This window comes from Podarcis pityusensis, assembly GCF_964106645.2.
Source record: "Podarcis pityusensis genome assembly, chromosome: 7".
Lineage (NCBI taxonomy): Eukaryota > Metazoa > Chordata > Lepidosauria > Squamata > Lacertidae > Podarcis > Podarcis pityusensis.
Window position 1 is genome coordinate 72,854,333 of NC_138031.1, and position 15,106 is coordinate 72,869,438.

Genomic DNA, 15,106 nt, shown 5'->3' on the forward strand with positions numbered 1-15,106 from the left:
TTTACCGGACTATCCTTCAATATGCGGGTGAGGTGATGGCACTTCCTCCCCCCCCATCTACATGACAATACCCCTACCAATGCCTAACTGCCAATGCCGAGGAAGTTGTGACCATTTGCTACGAGGTAGGTGAAAAACCAAATGGCTGGTGCCAATTTGCCAAGTGGAAAAAATTCCTACCAGGCCCCTTGATGGCGACCAACCGAGGTCCATAGCAAGGTCAAAGGAAGAACCTAAAGGACGGGAGGGTGGGAAAACCGAAGAGATGAGGCGGCCAAAAGAGGGAGATCCCTGGCTGTGCCAGTGTAAAATAGCGCAAGCCACGCCCCCCCCCCGGCCGGCCGATTGGCTGGCCAGGGGATGACGTGGCCGGGGATTCCCTCAATCACGCGGAGGCTGAGAGCCAGCCCCTGTGCACATGGAGAGGCCGTGAAGCCCGCAACTCCACCTCCTCTCAAGTTTGGAAGTGGTTTTCCTTGACAGCACTACACTTGTTGGCTGTGATGGTGATGCATGCAATTTCATCCACAACATCACAATATGACACCTGCTATTACTGAAGCATTCCTCTTGTGAGGTGTTGTTTGTGTCATGATTTTGGATGAGGCCTGCAGACTGTCTTCCGCCTCTAGGATAGTAGTAAACCCCAAACCGTGCCCCAGGGCTGCTAGTACATCACAAGATAAATTTCAAGAATTTAAGGCTCCAGGGTGTAAGCGGCTTATTCAATCATTCCCATGCGGAAACCCAGGAGGTAAGTTCGTCTGATGGTTGATCATTCTTATGGCAAGATCTGCCAGGATGAGCAGCTTAGAATGCAGTCGATCTCTAGCTCGGCCAGCACTAAATCCCCAACCCTGGCTCAGTCGAAGACATGCCTCCATAATTTGCTCAGTTGGCTGAGTGGAGCATGGAACACTATTTTAAAGGCTTGTTTTCCCTTGTGCTGCAGAAGAGTTTTGCATCTGGTGTAACTTTATGCCAGCTTTATTGATGCCAGCTCCCCAGGCATAGGGTCGCTCCCTTGCATACTGTTGTAATAGGCCCTCTTTGGGTGTAAGACAGCTGTGTGCCTCACCTAACAAACATTCGAGAATCATTGCTCAATGCAACATTGCTCAACGCAAAATGTAAGGAGAGATGAACCACATCGGAGAAATATTTGAAGAGACTTTGAATGAGATTCTGCATTGCAGAGAGCTGGACTGCGTGCTGACTTCTGCACCTGGAAGTTGGCTAGCAAATGGCAGCAGCAAATTGAATGCAAGAAAGGGGGTTCTACTGTGGCTCATATAAAACAGACCCTTTTAAAAACAGCTATTTCTGTAAATTTAGATGACGCGTTCTGCTTTAGTTCCATACACAAAATTGAAGGCTGCTTTTCCTGCTCTTTTGAGGACGTAAGATCTACCCCCCCCCCCCCAAAAAAAAGGATATGCTTCAGAACATGGAGACGTGCCAGCCTGAAATACACTTACAATCTCACAATGTCCATTTCAAAAATATTGGAAAGCTGGTCCAAATTCCCACCCAGTTCTTAGCACAAAAGATTAACAGTTTTAAAAACAGGCATATAAATATTTTGACTGCCGTATAAACATGGTGATAAGGAAAAAAAACATTTGAGCTTTAACAATTATCTCAACTTCTGAAATGCCAAAGCAATCAAGGATTTACAGTTTCTTGTTTGCCATAAATGGGGAAAATATTTCTGCATGTTGAACTGTTTTCTCCCTGCACACCATTGAAATAAGAAAGAGGTTGAGGCTTCCTTCACTGCTTCACATCACTTTTTATGGCACAGTTCCCCAGGTAGGTATATACCACTATGAGAACACCACTGTTTTCTCTCAGAGTAATGTGAAGTCATTAATTTCCTTAAATCAGCCCTTGCCTTAGTTCAGTCAGGTGCCCTCTAGACGTTTTGGGGATGATTGGAGCTTTAGTCCAAAATATCTGGAGGGCATTAGGAATAAGCCAACAGCATACTCTTGTAAGAGGAGTATTAGAGAGAGCATCAGTGTTAGATTATTTAGAGGCAAATTCAGTCTTGCTCAGCAGAAAACTAAAAGCATTAAGTGTACGCTAATTGCAATTATTAGAGTGGGTCTACTACAGCAACTATAATGGAAATCCTCATTTCATCTTCCTATTGAAAAGTGAACAGGAAAACTAAGCTAAACAGAAACACAAGTAACTTTGAAATATAATTAATAAATAATAATAATAATAATAATAATAATAATAATAGAAAAAGTAGTAGTAGTCCGGTATGGCTGCTGCATTTATAGCAGACTCCTAAATTAGCAAACCTCATTGCAAAATCCTAATGCAGCAATGTGTGCCCCAGCATAGCATATTGACACATACTAATTGATGATATCAACCCAATCGGTGCATCAGGCTTCGACCCAGACCTTGTGGGAACCAGTCTGCTCTACAGACACAGCTGTGGGGCAAGGGGTCATGCAGAATAGTAGCAGCAAAGGGACATCACTAGATCCAGGCTTGAAGGGCTTATAATGTCAGCTCAAGTTGTCCCACAAAGTCTTGGTGAAATCCTGGCTGGGTCTGTCAAAGGAAAATGGAGGAATTTTTAGGTGCTTCCTGGGCCTATCCTCAGGATTTCTATTACTATCCCCCCATAGAAGAAGAAGAAGAAGAAGAAGAAGAAGAAGAAGAAGAAGAAGAAGAAGAAGAAGAATTTGGATTTGATATCCCACTTTATCACTACCCAAAGGAGTCTCAAAGCAGCTAACATTCTCCTTTCCCTTCCTCCCCCACAACAAACATTCTGTGAGGTGAGTGGGGCTGAGAGACTTCAGAGAAGTGTGACTAGCCCAAGGACACCCAGCAGCTGCATGTGGAGGAGAGGAGACACAACCCGGTTCCCCAGATTACGAGACTACCGCTCTTAACCACTACACGACACTGGCTCTCCATAGTCCATTTGGCCCCAGAATCCTGTGCTGGAACCCTCATATGTATAGAATTCTAACAGCAACTTTATCTCTCGAAAACATCCTAGAACAAAGGTGAACAACTTGTGAGGCATAAGTTCCCCATCTTCTTCTTCTTTTTAGTTCTGCCCAAAATCTCCTACGTTTAGTGAAGTACTTCCTCCTGCCTAGCAAGCTCTGTATCTGCAATTTGTCTCAAAGCAGCTTAGTTCACTGGAAAACTGCTTTAAAAAATAATAATGGGGGGAGGAGGGGAGTTAGGAGAACTTGTGCAATATTTTAAAGCCCAGTCTGTCTTTATGTAAATCAAGCCCTTTGCTTTAAATTAGTATCAGAGAAAGTCTCCTCCCTATAAAGGAAATCCTGTTTTATAGCTCAGTTTTCCCTCATAATAAATAATGCACTTATTTCCTCCCATGCTTTAGCTATCTCTTCTGTTGTTAATTCAATGCAATTTATCATTCAAACTGAAATCCTTTGGTTGTCCCATTTAAACTTGCATATTTTACACAACAATAGCTGCATTCACATTAGGGATTTTAGTCCCACAGTATTTGAGGTGAGAAGGGACAAAAATTTGCTAGTGTCATCAGTGAAAATCCTACGACTTGTTTACTCAGAAGTAAATCCCCAAACAGTTCAGTGGGCCTTATTCCCAATGTCTGAACTAATTCCCTTTGTACTAAGCTTCCCTATGCGTTTTACATAATCAAAATAGTAACAACAACAACAACAAAATGCTTACCATCAGCTAACAATAATTTCAGATAGCTCCCCCCCTCCGCCGCCCTGTTTGAGATACAGTGGCCTGTTCACAAAGAGTTTTGATATAACCAGGGAAATTTCTGAGGAGGATTTCGCACATCCAAAGCTAGGACCCACAGAAAGCATAATTGTGGGTTTATATTGACAGTCTACGGTTGGTAAAGAAATTGCACATGCAAAGAAACGAATAATTTGCCCAGGCAGGGGCATTATGTGAGAGCAGCAAAATAACCAGACTGTACAACGGTGATGGGATAAAATTAGGCCAAATCTTTATCGACAGCAGCAAGCAGGGCAAGGGTTGGCATGACATTAGGTCCCAGGATCAGTTCATCATTCCACAAGCCCCATATTGATGGTTGATCTACCAGGTTTGGAGCACCCCAAATCTGTTCCATGGGAGTTGGCCAGTGCTGAACCTTGCCGTGGTGCCAGCCAAGGAAGCAAGGCCTCACTGGGTGACCAGGGTGCAAATTGCATCCAGGCAGATACTGAACCCACTTGGGTTTGCCACAGTCAGTCCTCCACTCAGCCCCCTTACGCCCCCCACATATTATGTTGATCCTTCCCAATGCCATTTCTGCCCTCTTAAAAACAATGTTCTTCTGCCTCCCAAAGGAAAGCCATAATTTCACTGAGGGAAAGGTGAAAAAATCCCCAACCAAGTGCCAGTCAGGTTGAGAGAAAAGAATCCTTTCTGGCCCTGTCAAACCAATGACCAAAAATTGCTTAGTGAAGGCTCTAACCCGAGGGTGGGCAGGCAGCAAGATCTCAAAGCAAAATGGCTGTGAGCTCCAGGGGAAGCAGCCTTATATAGACTTTTCCCTCCCCCTCTGCAGCAAGGGCTCATGGGACAGCTTTCTCCCATGAGCCCATCACACAGAGAAGATACTGGGCAAAAACCTTCCCCAGCATTTTGCTGCAATCTATGGGCCACAGTGCCGCCAAGCTGAGGCGTCCTGTGCTTAATGGGCATAGAACAGGGCATATAGGATTAGCTTGGTCACCATATTTCACTCTGAAACAAAATTCAAAGACGCAAATTTGGATGTGCCTATTTGCAAAAAAAACCTGAAATTCGGGGGGGGGGGGGGGCATGCCAGTTACAGAGTGTTGAGAAGACTTGCAAAATCTAAATGGCACCACACAAAGGAATGTTGTGTTCCTTCACCTCTGGTGAGGTTCAGCTGACATTCATTACATCTAGCTTGATCAAAGGAAATAGAAGGAGTTTAGGAACAGTGGTATGTGGTGAAATTCTTCATAGGAGAACAGTTGGGCTAGACGTGCTATCTTGCAAAAGGTGGGGGGGTTGATGTCATGCATGTGACATTGTGATGCCCTGATGTTGCACACATGAGTATCATGCCTTCCTCCCTAAGATGGGCAGAAGCTTCCCAGGCTTTGCGAAGGAGGCACCAAGGGAACATTTAGGGGCAACCCAGTCAGATGGGCAGGGTACAAATAATAAAATTATTATTATTTCTATAGAGACAGTTTTGTGAAGTAAATAGTAAAAGCTAATCACCCATGCAATCCTTTTATATATTTGTAATCTGAAGAGATAGGGTACTTCCCGAAGTTAATGCAGAAAATGAGGCCACATCCATCCTGCTACATTGGCACAGATTCTATGTTGTTGTTTTTTGCTCTCTTTGTCCATGAACTGGAAATTAGCATTCTAAGTGAGTAGTAAAACCATCAACATTACTATGGTTCCTCATTCTAAGCCTCAGATCCAAGAATGTAATGATTCTTTTAAAACATGTGTGGTCAATACTGCAGCAAGTAATGTTTAGACAAACTCTTGGCTGATCGGCATGTTTAACTACCCCTTCTGACAGATACTTGCCCTTTGTTTATAAAGTCAGCAAAGCCGGGGTCATTGAGGTGACTTTTAGAATAATTTTGAAGCTATATAAGGGAAAAAGAAGTTGTCACCTTGTTTATTCAGATCTCACTTTTTGATTTTCCATCCTGGGAGAGAAGTTGCTGGGTGTTTCCCCCCCCCCCCTCTCTTAATGGAAATGATCGTTATTTTCCTTTTTTGGAAATTGTTCTGTAAATGCATTTTGTGATGACCTCTGGTTGTGAACAAATAATACTACTTAATGGAAAATGGACATTTAACATGACAGACTTAATGCCTAGCTTTCCTCTTTCTGATGATCTTGCAATCCTTCACCTAACCTGCACTACACCTTTAAAGACGTACCTTGAAATTACAATTCAAGTGATTGCTATGGAAAAATGAATTTAGGCAAAAGGCAGAGCTTACGTTTCTGCATTCTTACAATAGTCAGTAGCCCCCTGCTAATCAATGCATTTTCTATTTGAGTGCTAAAAGCTTCGAGAATAAAGCCGCTATCTGGATTAATTGAAGGCATTTGCATTTTTAGTTAAAGTGATTGCATGTTTCTGAATGCTACCTGCCCAATTTTGAAAGGTAACCTGTGCTTAAATATATATACACAATCAATCAATAAATGTACCAGATATTGGGCTTCTTTTCCATTCTGTCTCCTTAAGTTTTCTTTGAAATTGAAGGCAGTTCCATTATTAAATGTGTGAGATGGAAGCCCTTGTTCAGATGTCAGTGCCGATGGAACTAGGTGACTTTAAGCAAGCTGTTACTCTGAACCTTAGTCCCACAGCGATATGGTATGGCGATAATAATGCTGGTCTAGCTTACCACATCATTTCAAGGGTTGCAATGCAGTGTTATGAATGTCCCGTCAGAATTAAGTACTACCAAGCTCAAGCATATCTGTGGGACAGCATGCATAAGACTGCAACCTGGAAGTCAAAGTGTTTATAGAATCATAGGATTGTAGAGTTGGAAGGGATGCAGAAGATCATCTCCAATGCAGGAATCTCAATTGAATCATTCATGGCCTTTGTGGTCTTTCTCCCAACAGTGGAATCACTTGGAAGCCATGGGGCGGTGGCCCCAAGTGCAGAATTCTGAGAGGTGCACAACCAGGAAACCCCATGAGAGGCTCCCTCAGCCAAGCTGTGTGGCTGAGCTCCGCCCACCTTCTGGAGCCACAGGGAGGCAAGCTGCACCTGGGCTGGGCCTTTGGGGCCAGAGAGGTACCTCCTTTTCCTTGGCGCCAATGAAGGGACACCTGCGCATGCCCCGCCCCTGGCCTGGCCTGCTTGGTCCCAAGCAAGGGAAGGAGGGAACGTGGCAGCTCTGCAGACATGCCAGAAGCCACTGCCATTGCAGGAGTGCAAGCAAATTACCTGGCCAGTCATTCGCCATCTGCCCAGCTGCCTCTGCTCAAATCCAACTGCTCCCCTCTCTTCCCCAGTGTGCACCCTTCACAGCAACAGCTTGGGGGGACATAGACAGTGGGCAATGGTGGGGGCCTGTGAAGGCAGCCCAAAGCTCTCCCAGTGTGAGTGCCCACCTTTGCACCTCACCACCGCTGCCTGCTGTCAGGGACTAGATGGAACAGGAAGGCTGGGGAGTGTTCCCTCTGTCTCCACGACTCCTCTCAGAAGAGGAGGGGGAGTGGGAAGATTCCCCGCCCCCTTGTTTCAAGTGGAGAAGGAGACGGGGAAGAATCACAGCTGAATGAAGATCTGCCAAGTTACGAGATAGTAGGGGAGGAGTGGGGAATGAGAGAGCAGCCAGCAGAGACCTCCTTGGAGAGCCTGGGAGAGCCTCCTTTTCCAAGGGCTCGTCGGTCACTCTGCATTCAAGAACAGAGAATGCAGAGGCATGAAACTCCTGCGACTTTCCGTAGGGGCTCATAATGTGGTTGGGGTTGGAAGAGGAGGGAATCTATGAGTAGGCAAAGTCTTCCTTGCGTGGAGACATGGATTCTTTGTCTTGCACCCAGATGACTGAATAAAACCCATAGATACAAACTTGTTTGTTCTTCTTGCCTTTGATGTTACCATGGGAGGAGAGGATTCTCCATGCCTGACACCCATTGAGGAAAGGAGAACGGAGGGAAAGGAAGGTGGGAAAGTGCCCAAGTTGGGATGGCTCCCCCAGTGCATGCCTCCACCCCAGTTGCTCAGTCCATCAGGGTGCTCAACACTTGCCCCATCATGGGCATCAGCAACCCATGCTACACCACTGCCTCCCAGCACATGTTTTGTCATACGTCTGTAAACTGTTGCGTGCCAGCAACAGCTTATTGTTTCTCTTTGGCCTCATTTTATCTCCAATCTTGCCAGTACACTGAATTCAACATTACAATGAGTGACATCAACATAAATTATCCCAGCTTTTAAAAACCACAACAGATAGGCCATTTCACATTAGCACTTAAATATTGCTTGAGTAGGAACCTCACAATTCAGTAGCCCTGGTACTGTACCGCTCCTTAGGTGTTGGGCAGAAGGGGAAATTCTCTTCTTGCTGCATAAGGTCCCACATGTCACAAATCATACTCTTCATATGGACTTTTCCAGAAAAGCCAGATTTACAGAAAGCATTCTCCTCAGAGTGCCAGTCCTGAATCACATCAAGCAGATATTTGCTGAAGTCTGAGAGCACTGTAATCTCATCCTGCTCCCTGCACTATGAAATACAGAACCATTGGCATCATGAAATTGAAGTAGTATAAAAGAAAGAATGTCCTTGGAGTGTATATTAAGAAGGATGGAAACATATCTGTGGCTTTAAATTCATGAAAAACTGCAGTCCCCCAAAGATATTAGCAGGTGAGGGTGCAAATGGAAGCAAAGGGACCATTGTTCAGGATCCATATTCTGCAAAATCCATTTATTGCTCTTAAGTTTGAAAGGTAGGAAGACATATGAAAAGTGGTTCAAGTTCTCTTCTTCTTTTTTACTTAAGTAGAACTACTTTTTGAAAAGTAGACCTCTAAAAGGCAGAGTACCACTAAAAAAGCAACTTTTATTATGAAGACACCTCTTTACCCTGGCATTTGATACCAGAGATTTATACTTTTGGTACCCACTCTATTTCTTGTGATTGCTTCCTTTGTAATTTTTAATATTGCCCTTAACGTTGCATTTAAAATTGTTGTTAACCACCTTTAGACATGAGGTGGAAGGGTGGACAACTGATGACGATGACAGCAGAATTTTGTGAAGACATGCACACCTAAGCTGCTCCTGCAAAATAGACAACTTCAAGGGGTTTTGTGGTCAGTGTTGATCAGTTGACGGTTGCTGTCAGCAAGCCCCACTTGCCAGAGAACTGCTAGAATCACACTTTAAGCTCCCAACTGATGCCTTACGATTGCGTCTTTCCCCTGGGGTCACATGCAACACCAGGAGTGAGATGAGGGGCGTGGGCAGGGGGAAATGGCCTTGCAGGCCAAATTTCTTTATTTGTTTGTTTTGTTAAATCTGTATACTGCCCTTCATCTGAAGATCTCAGGACAGTTCACAGCATAAAAATATAAGATAAAAACACAAATTAGGGCCCTGTTAAGAGTCCCTGCTGCCAGGTCATTTGGCAAGTAGGTGGAAGCAGTGGTGTAGCGTGGGCTGCCAGCACCTGGGGCTGGACGGAGTGCAACTGGGAGGGAGGGAAACAGACAGAGTATGCATGCATATTCAATTGCCTAACGGTGCCCACATCACCCAGAAGATTGCAGCTGCAGAGACAAGAAAAGAAGAGTTGTTCCATTGCCTGGAAAAGTTACTTCCTGGTTCACCTGGAGAAGCTATTTTCAACAGAGCCCAGCAATGGAAGTGCGCAGCTGTATTGAGGCAGCACCGGGTATCAACATTTTATGCCCCTAGCAGTTTTGTGCCCGGGGCAACAGCCCCAGTGGTTCCCCCATGTTACACCACTGGAAGTGTTTTCCAAATTTTCAGAGCTCTTCCCTGTCTTTTTGAAGGACCTGAAAGTATAGCACCATCTCTTTTATCTCAGGTGGATTTCCTCCACGTATGTTGAGCAAGTCCACTGCTTATTCAATCCAGATAGCATTGATTGCATTTGGGAGCAATATTGGATTAAATCCAAGTAACTCTGCAGTAACTGAAGTGTGGATGTCCACACTGAAACTAGGAAACAATGCTAGGGAGGTGGGGGGGGGGGATACACACCGGTACATAGAGAGCAGGCCAGACTTACAGCAACCCATCACGGCCACACTATTGGAAGTAGACATAGCAAGAGTTGAAATGAAATCAGTGGAGCACAGCATGGTACATAGTTGCTGATGGAAGTGTTTATTTTTTACAGTAAACGAGGGCACTTAAAACCAGCAAGACCAGCTTTATTTCTCTGAGAACAGGTCTAGAGTTCTATTCCTACCCCCTGCAGTCTCCCATTATATTGGCAGCCTGTTTTATTTTCGGTGGAGCAGGCAAACAAAATTAATGCATTGGTCAGTCTCTTCTGGTTGTTTTCTGGTGTCACACCAAGAAACCAAGCCCAAAGGAGAGATGGTATAAAGATGTCGTGGCCAATCTATACAAGTAGTATTTGGCTTGCTTCAATTTTGGTTGCTTCTATTACTGGCTCCTCTAGACTTTTGGTTGCCCCATTGGTTTCTTCCAGGAAAATCCTGTGGTTTTCCATGGATTGATATTTGCTCTGATTCAGTGGGTTTTTCCCAGGGAAAGTGGTGGGGCAAATGGAAAATCACTTGGACCCGTGATTAGCAAGCAAAGGGCAAGTGGGAAACCATTCAGACATGGCACAAGTGGAACTGTGAACAAGCCCTAAGTCTTTTCTCAGATGCCTGCAATTCTAAAAACACCTGCATGGGCACAAGTAGAGATGGAGGAGAAATTTGGCTTGGCTTGCAATTCAAAGTAAAGATACCTTATTCCCACACCCCAAAATTAAACATGGAGCAAAACACAGCTATCCTTCCAAAATTTGCAGAGAAAAAACGTGTTTATCAGGGGAAAGTACCGTATACATAAAAATGGGTATGTCAGTGAACATAACATACAAAAAGGCATTCCATTAGGTGAAATTGCTTGCAGAAATGTGCATTACTAGAACTTTAGTGCTGACTTCTTTTGTTTTTGTTTTTTAGTTACAAAACAGTATGTAAATGTAGGAAACGGAGGACTGGAAAAGAGAAACTGAAACAGTCATTCAACCATTCCTAAGAGTAAGCCCCACCGCAAAAACCTGGAATTAATTCTGCATGAACATGCATAGGATTGTACTATTTCTATGTTAGCTGTTACTGACAGATTTCCCTGCTTCTTGCCTTAAAAAAAGTTACTGCCTACTTATTCTGGCCCTTTCCAATGATACACAAAGAAAAGAGCTTATCTAAGCCTTCTCTGCTGTCTCGTTCCATCTTCCATACTGGCATTTTGCAGATCACCATGAACATGCGCCACAAATTCAACTCTGAGCAGTGGTGTGCTGTGAAATTTTTCATAGGGGAACAGTTAGGGCTGTATGTAGAGTTGGGGACCCCAAGGATGATCTGGTCGAACCACCTGCAAGGCAGGAATCTCCATTCAAGCATCCCAGGCAGATGCCTAAAAAACCTTCAATGGAAGAAGTCCACAGCCTTCCAAAGAAGTCCATACCCTGGCCAGTCAATTTGCCAGTTCCTAGTAGCTTGCAAAAAGAAGAAAAGTTTGGCTTTGCTTTGCTTTGTTTTGCTTTGTTTTTTTAAAAAAGACAACCCCCGGCAGGAGGATGGATTCCTCCCCCCCCCATTAAAAAAAACCATTTTTAAACACACACACACACACACACACACACACACACACTTTCTTCATCTTCTCCCTTTCTATGAAAAACCCCCATCCCAGGATCACCCTGTATTAAGAAAATACATGATTCTGGGCAATTCTTACTCCCCACTTGTAATCTATTAAGAGAGAAAAATGCTTGCTTCCGTTTACTGTGAGCAACATTTTAAAAGATAGCAACCTGTTGAAAGGTTATTTTCATTTGCGACATTTAAAGCAAACCATAGTGCATAATGTAGTTCCCTTTGGCCAAATACTCAGTGTGATATGCCCTTAGCCTTGGAAATACTTAAGCACACACAAAAGAAGATGACCGGACTTGATAGCAAGTCCCTAATTTATTTTCTCTCCTATTAAGGAGATCCACTACCTTGCCTGGAGTGACTTACTGACAAAGAAGAGATCAGAGGTCATCGAAGAATAGTTGCCATCAAAAATGTAGGTTATTACACTATCCATCACTGAGGAGACTACCTCAATTACCTTTGATGAATACTCTTTCCAGGGCAGGGTTCAAAATTACTTAATGACTCTAGCATTCAAGGGGAAGCCTAAAGGTTAGCATTACTCCTGAAAAATAAAGCTTAGCTCAATGTACAGCTGTAATGGATATGGGATGGGTTGAGAATTTGAAGCAGGAGTAATTGACTACACAAGCAAAATCAAGGGAGGCAGTGCCAGCCTCAAGCAAACTGCCTGCCTCAATTCTGCAGGCACCCATGGAACACTTACAACTAGACCACTAGCCTGAACTTTGCAAATATGAGTTGTTTAATGTTTTTGGGGAGTGGGTGGGGCTTAGGAAGGGAGAAAAATAGATGGGCATTCCTATAGATGCATGAAGCAGTATCTTTTCCCACCATGGAAACAGAATTTTGCTACAAACATGAGTTCCTCCTAAAGTCTTCTGTGTATCAGGGTTGTCTTTTTTAAAAAAATAATAAAAATATATATTTTTGTCAATGAAGCTCCATGGAACTACTTTATCTTCTTTTTTTTTGGATTTGATATCCCGCCTTTCACTCCCTTTAAGGAGTCTCAAAGCGGCTAACATTCTCCTTTCCCTCCCCCCCCCCCACAACAAACACTCTGTGAGGTGAGTGGGGCTGAGAGACTTCAGAGAAGTGTGACTAGCCCAAGGTCACCCAGGAGCCGCATGTGGAGGAGCGGAGACACAAACCCGGTTCCCCAGATTACGAGACTACCGCTCTTAACCACTACTCCACACTCTAGAGCCAGTTCCCTATGGAGTCATAGGCTACCAACTTCAAAATTGTTATGACTTTGAGAAAGGTACCCAAAATTCTCTCCCACTTGCCGTTGGCTCTACAAAACTGGGATGAGCTGGACACATCCATAGGAGCACCCACTACCACTTCCTCCCCATTTCTCAAGGTAAGAGGTTGCTGCTGCTGCTGCTGCTGCTGCTGCTGCTGCTGCTGCTGCTGCTATTTGGAAGGCAAAGAATCAGTGGGTTCTATCTAGGGTTTTTTTGAGCATCCTAAACAAACACAGTTACTGGTCTTCAGCTGATGGATGAGGACCCAATATTAGGTTGCAGCAGCACTGCCAGCATAAAAAAAGGTAAAAGGACCCCTGACCATTAGGTCCAGTCATGGACAACTCTGGGGTTGTGTGCTCTCGCTTTACTGGCCAAGGGAGCAGGCGTACAGCTTCTGAGTCATGTGGCCAGCATGACTAAGCCACTGCTGGCGAACCAGAGCAGCGCAAGGAAATGCCGTTTACCTTTCTGCTGGAGCGGTACCTATTTTTCTACTTGCACTTTGACGTGCTTTCGAACTGCTAGATTGGCAGGAGCAGGGACTGAGCAACGGGAGCTCACCCCGTCGCAGGGATTCAAACCACCGACCTTCTGATTGGCAAGCCCTAGGCTCTGTGGTTTAAATGATATTTAGACCACAGCGCCACCCGTGTAAATATGGCCAAAAAAACCCCGTAGTCCTCAAATGTAAAAGGCAAAGGTAAAGGACCCCTGGAAAGTTAAGTCCAGTCACAGGCGACTATGGGGTGCAGCGCTCATCTCACTTTCACCCCAAGGGAGCCGGTGCTTGTCCACAGACAGCTTCACTGATGCCATGTGAGTTATTGCTGATCCACTCTTGAAGTGTTTTCTAAACAGAAGGCAGGGTTCAAATGCCTTAATGGCTTGTGGTCCCTTGTTCCTGCTCTAAGAGAGGGGTGGGGAACCTATTTGACTACATCGCCCATCATACCAGACCATTGGCCAAGCTGCCTGTGGCTGATGGGCGTTGTAGTCAAAAAGATCTGGAGGGCCCACAGATTCCTCTGTCCTGCCCTAGGGCATCTTTTGAGAGGGAGTCAAGGCAAACAGTTTCAGAACTGCTAGGAGATACAGCCCATCTGTTCCCAATCACTTAGTTAACTTGAAACCACCTGCTTTCATCCCTGTTCACCGCCGAAACACTTTTTAACCTCCATTTCCCCAGCCACTGTCCCGTTGTCTTCCTTGATGTAGCGGCTGCATTTGCATCCCTTCAAATACAGGGCAGGAAAAGAAATGTCAGAGCTTCCTGATGTTTTATTCTTGCCATGTCCTTCACTGGGAGGAGTAAAATGTCAAGTAAACGGCAATTACACAATGAATACATGACATTTTATATATTTGATGGATAAGCAAGAGGAAAGAAATAGCTAAAAATTGGGCCTTTACTGGCGAGAAGGCAACAAAGAAATTACAAAGGAATGGGCCAACAGAAACGCCTCCCTTCGATTTTTATTTTTTAAAGGAAGTTGCAGCTTCACTCAATATTCTTGATACAGACCTCAAATCGTTTGATGTGTGGCATTTTAGGAACATGAGGTAGAGTAACTGAAGGGCAATGAAGAGAGGCAAGAATTTAAATCTGAATTTTTATTTCATATGGATTTCCAGCACTCACACTTGATTGACAATATTGGCAATTCAAAGCCTTGGTATTATCTATGCAACTGCTGATTCTCCCTCATCACATCCTTGCAGCTGTGCTCCTCGTTCCCAGTGGGCAAAAAAATAACCTTTAGGAAGCAGGAACAATTTAATAGCATTCATTTCTTCAAAGGCTATCAGTGACAAGTTGGTGGGGCATTTTCTTTAAAAGAAACTTGCCCCTAACCACATAGGTCACAAAATCATTCAAGACAGCTTCATTCAGAGCCCAGTAATCAGAACTTGTCTAATCTTCTCTTTGTATTCTGTGCTTTGAATAGACTGCATATTTGGAATAAATAGAGATTCCACCACCCCCAGCAGCTCCTCACAATGTGAATGTTCTGTTTATATTACACATATGCTTAAAAAAAAAAGAAGTCAATTTGTAATTCTTTATCCAGCTGTTTGTTGCATTCCCTAAGAATGCAGGATATTAATATTACAAATGATTAAAACTAGTCTAGTTTGAAAGGAGTTCCATTAGTAAGACGCCAGCATCACCGAGCACAATTGATTCATATGCTTATGGATTCTTCTTTCCGATGGCAGATTCTTATAAACACAGCAGTCTGGATGTTACACAGTAGACCATTGCTCAGTAGCTAAGAGGATCACCCACAATTTTCTCATTTAATATTCCCATTACAGTGCTGTAATGAAATTACTAGTTAAGGCCATGTAGTGGCTGCATTTTTGTCAATGAGGCTGATTAAAGTGGACAGTGCCAGCCATCATGCGCATGGAAGCATTACATTTCTCTTTATGC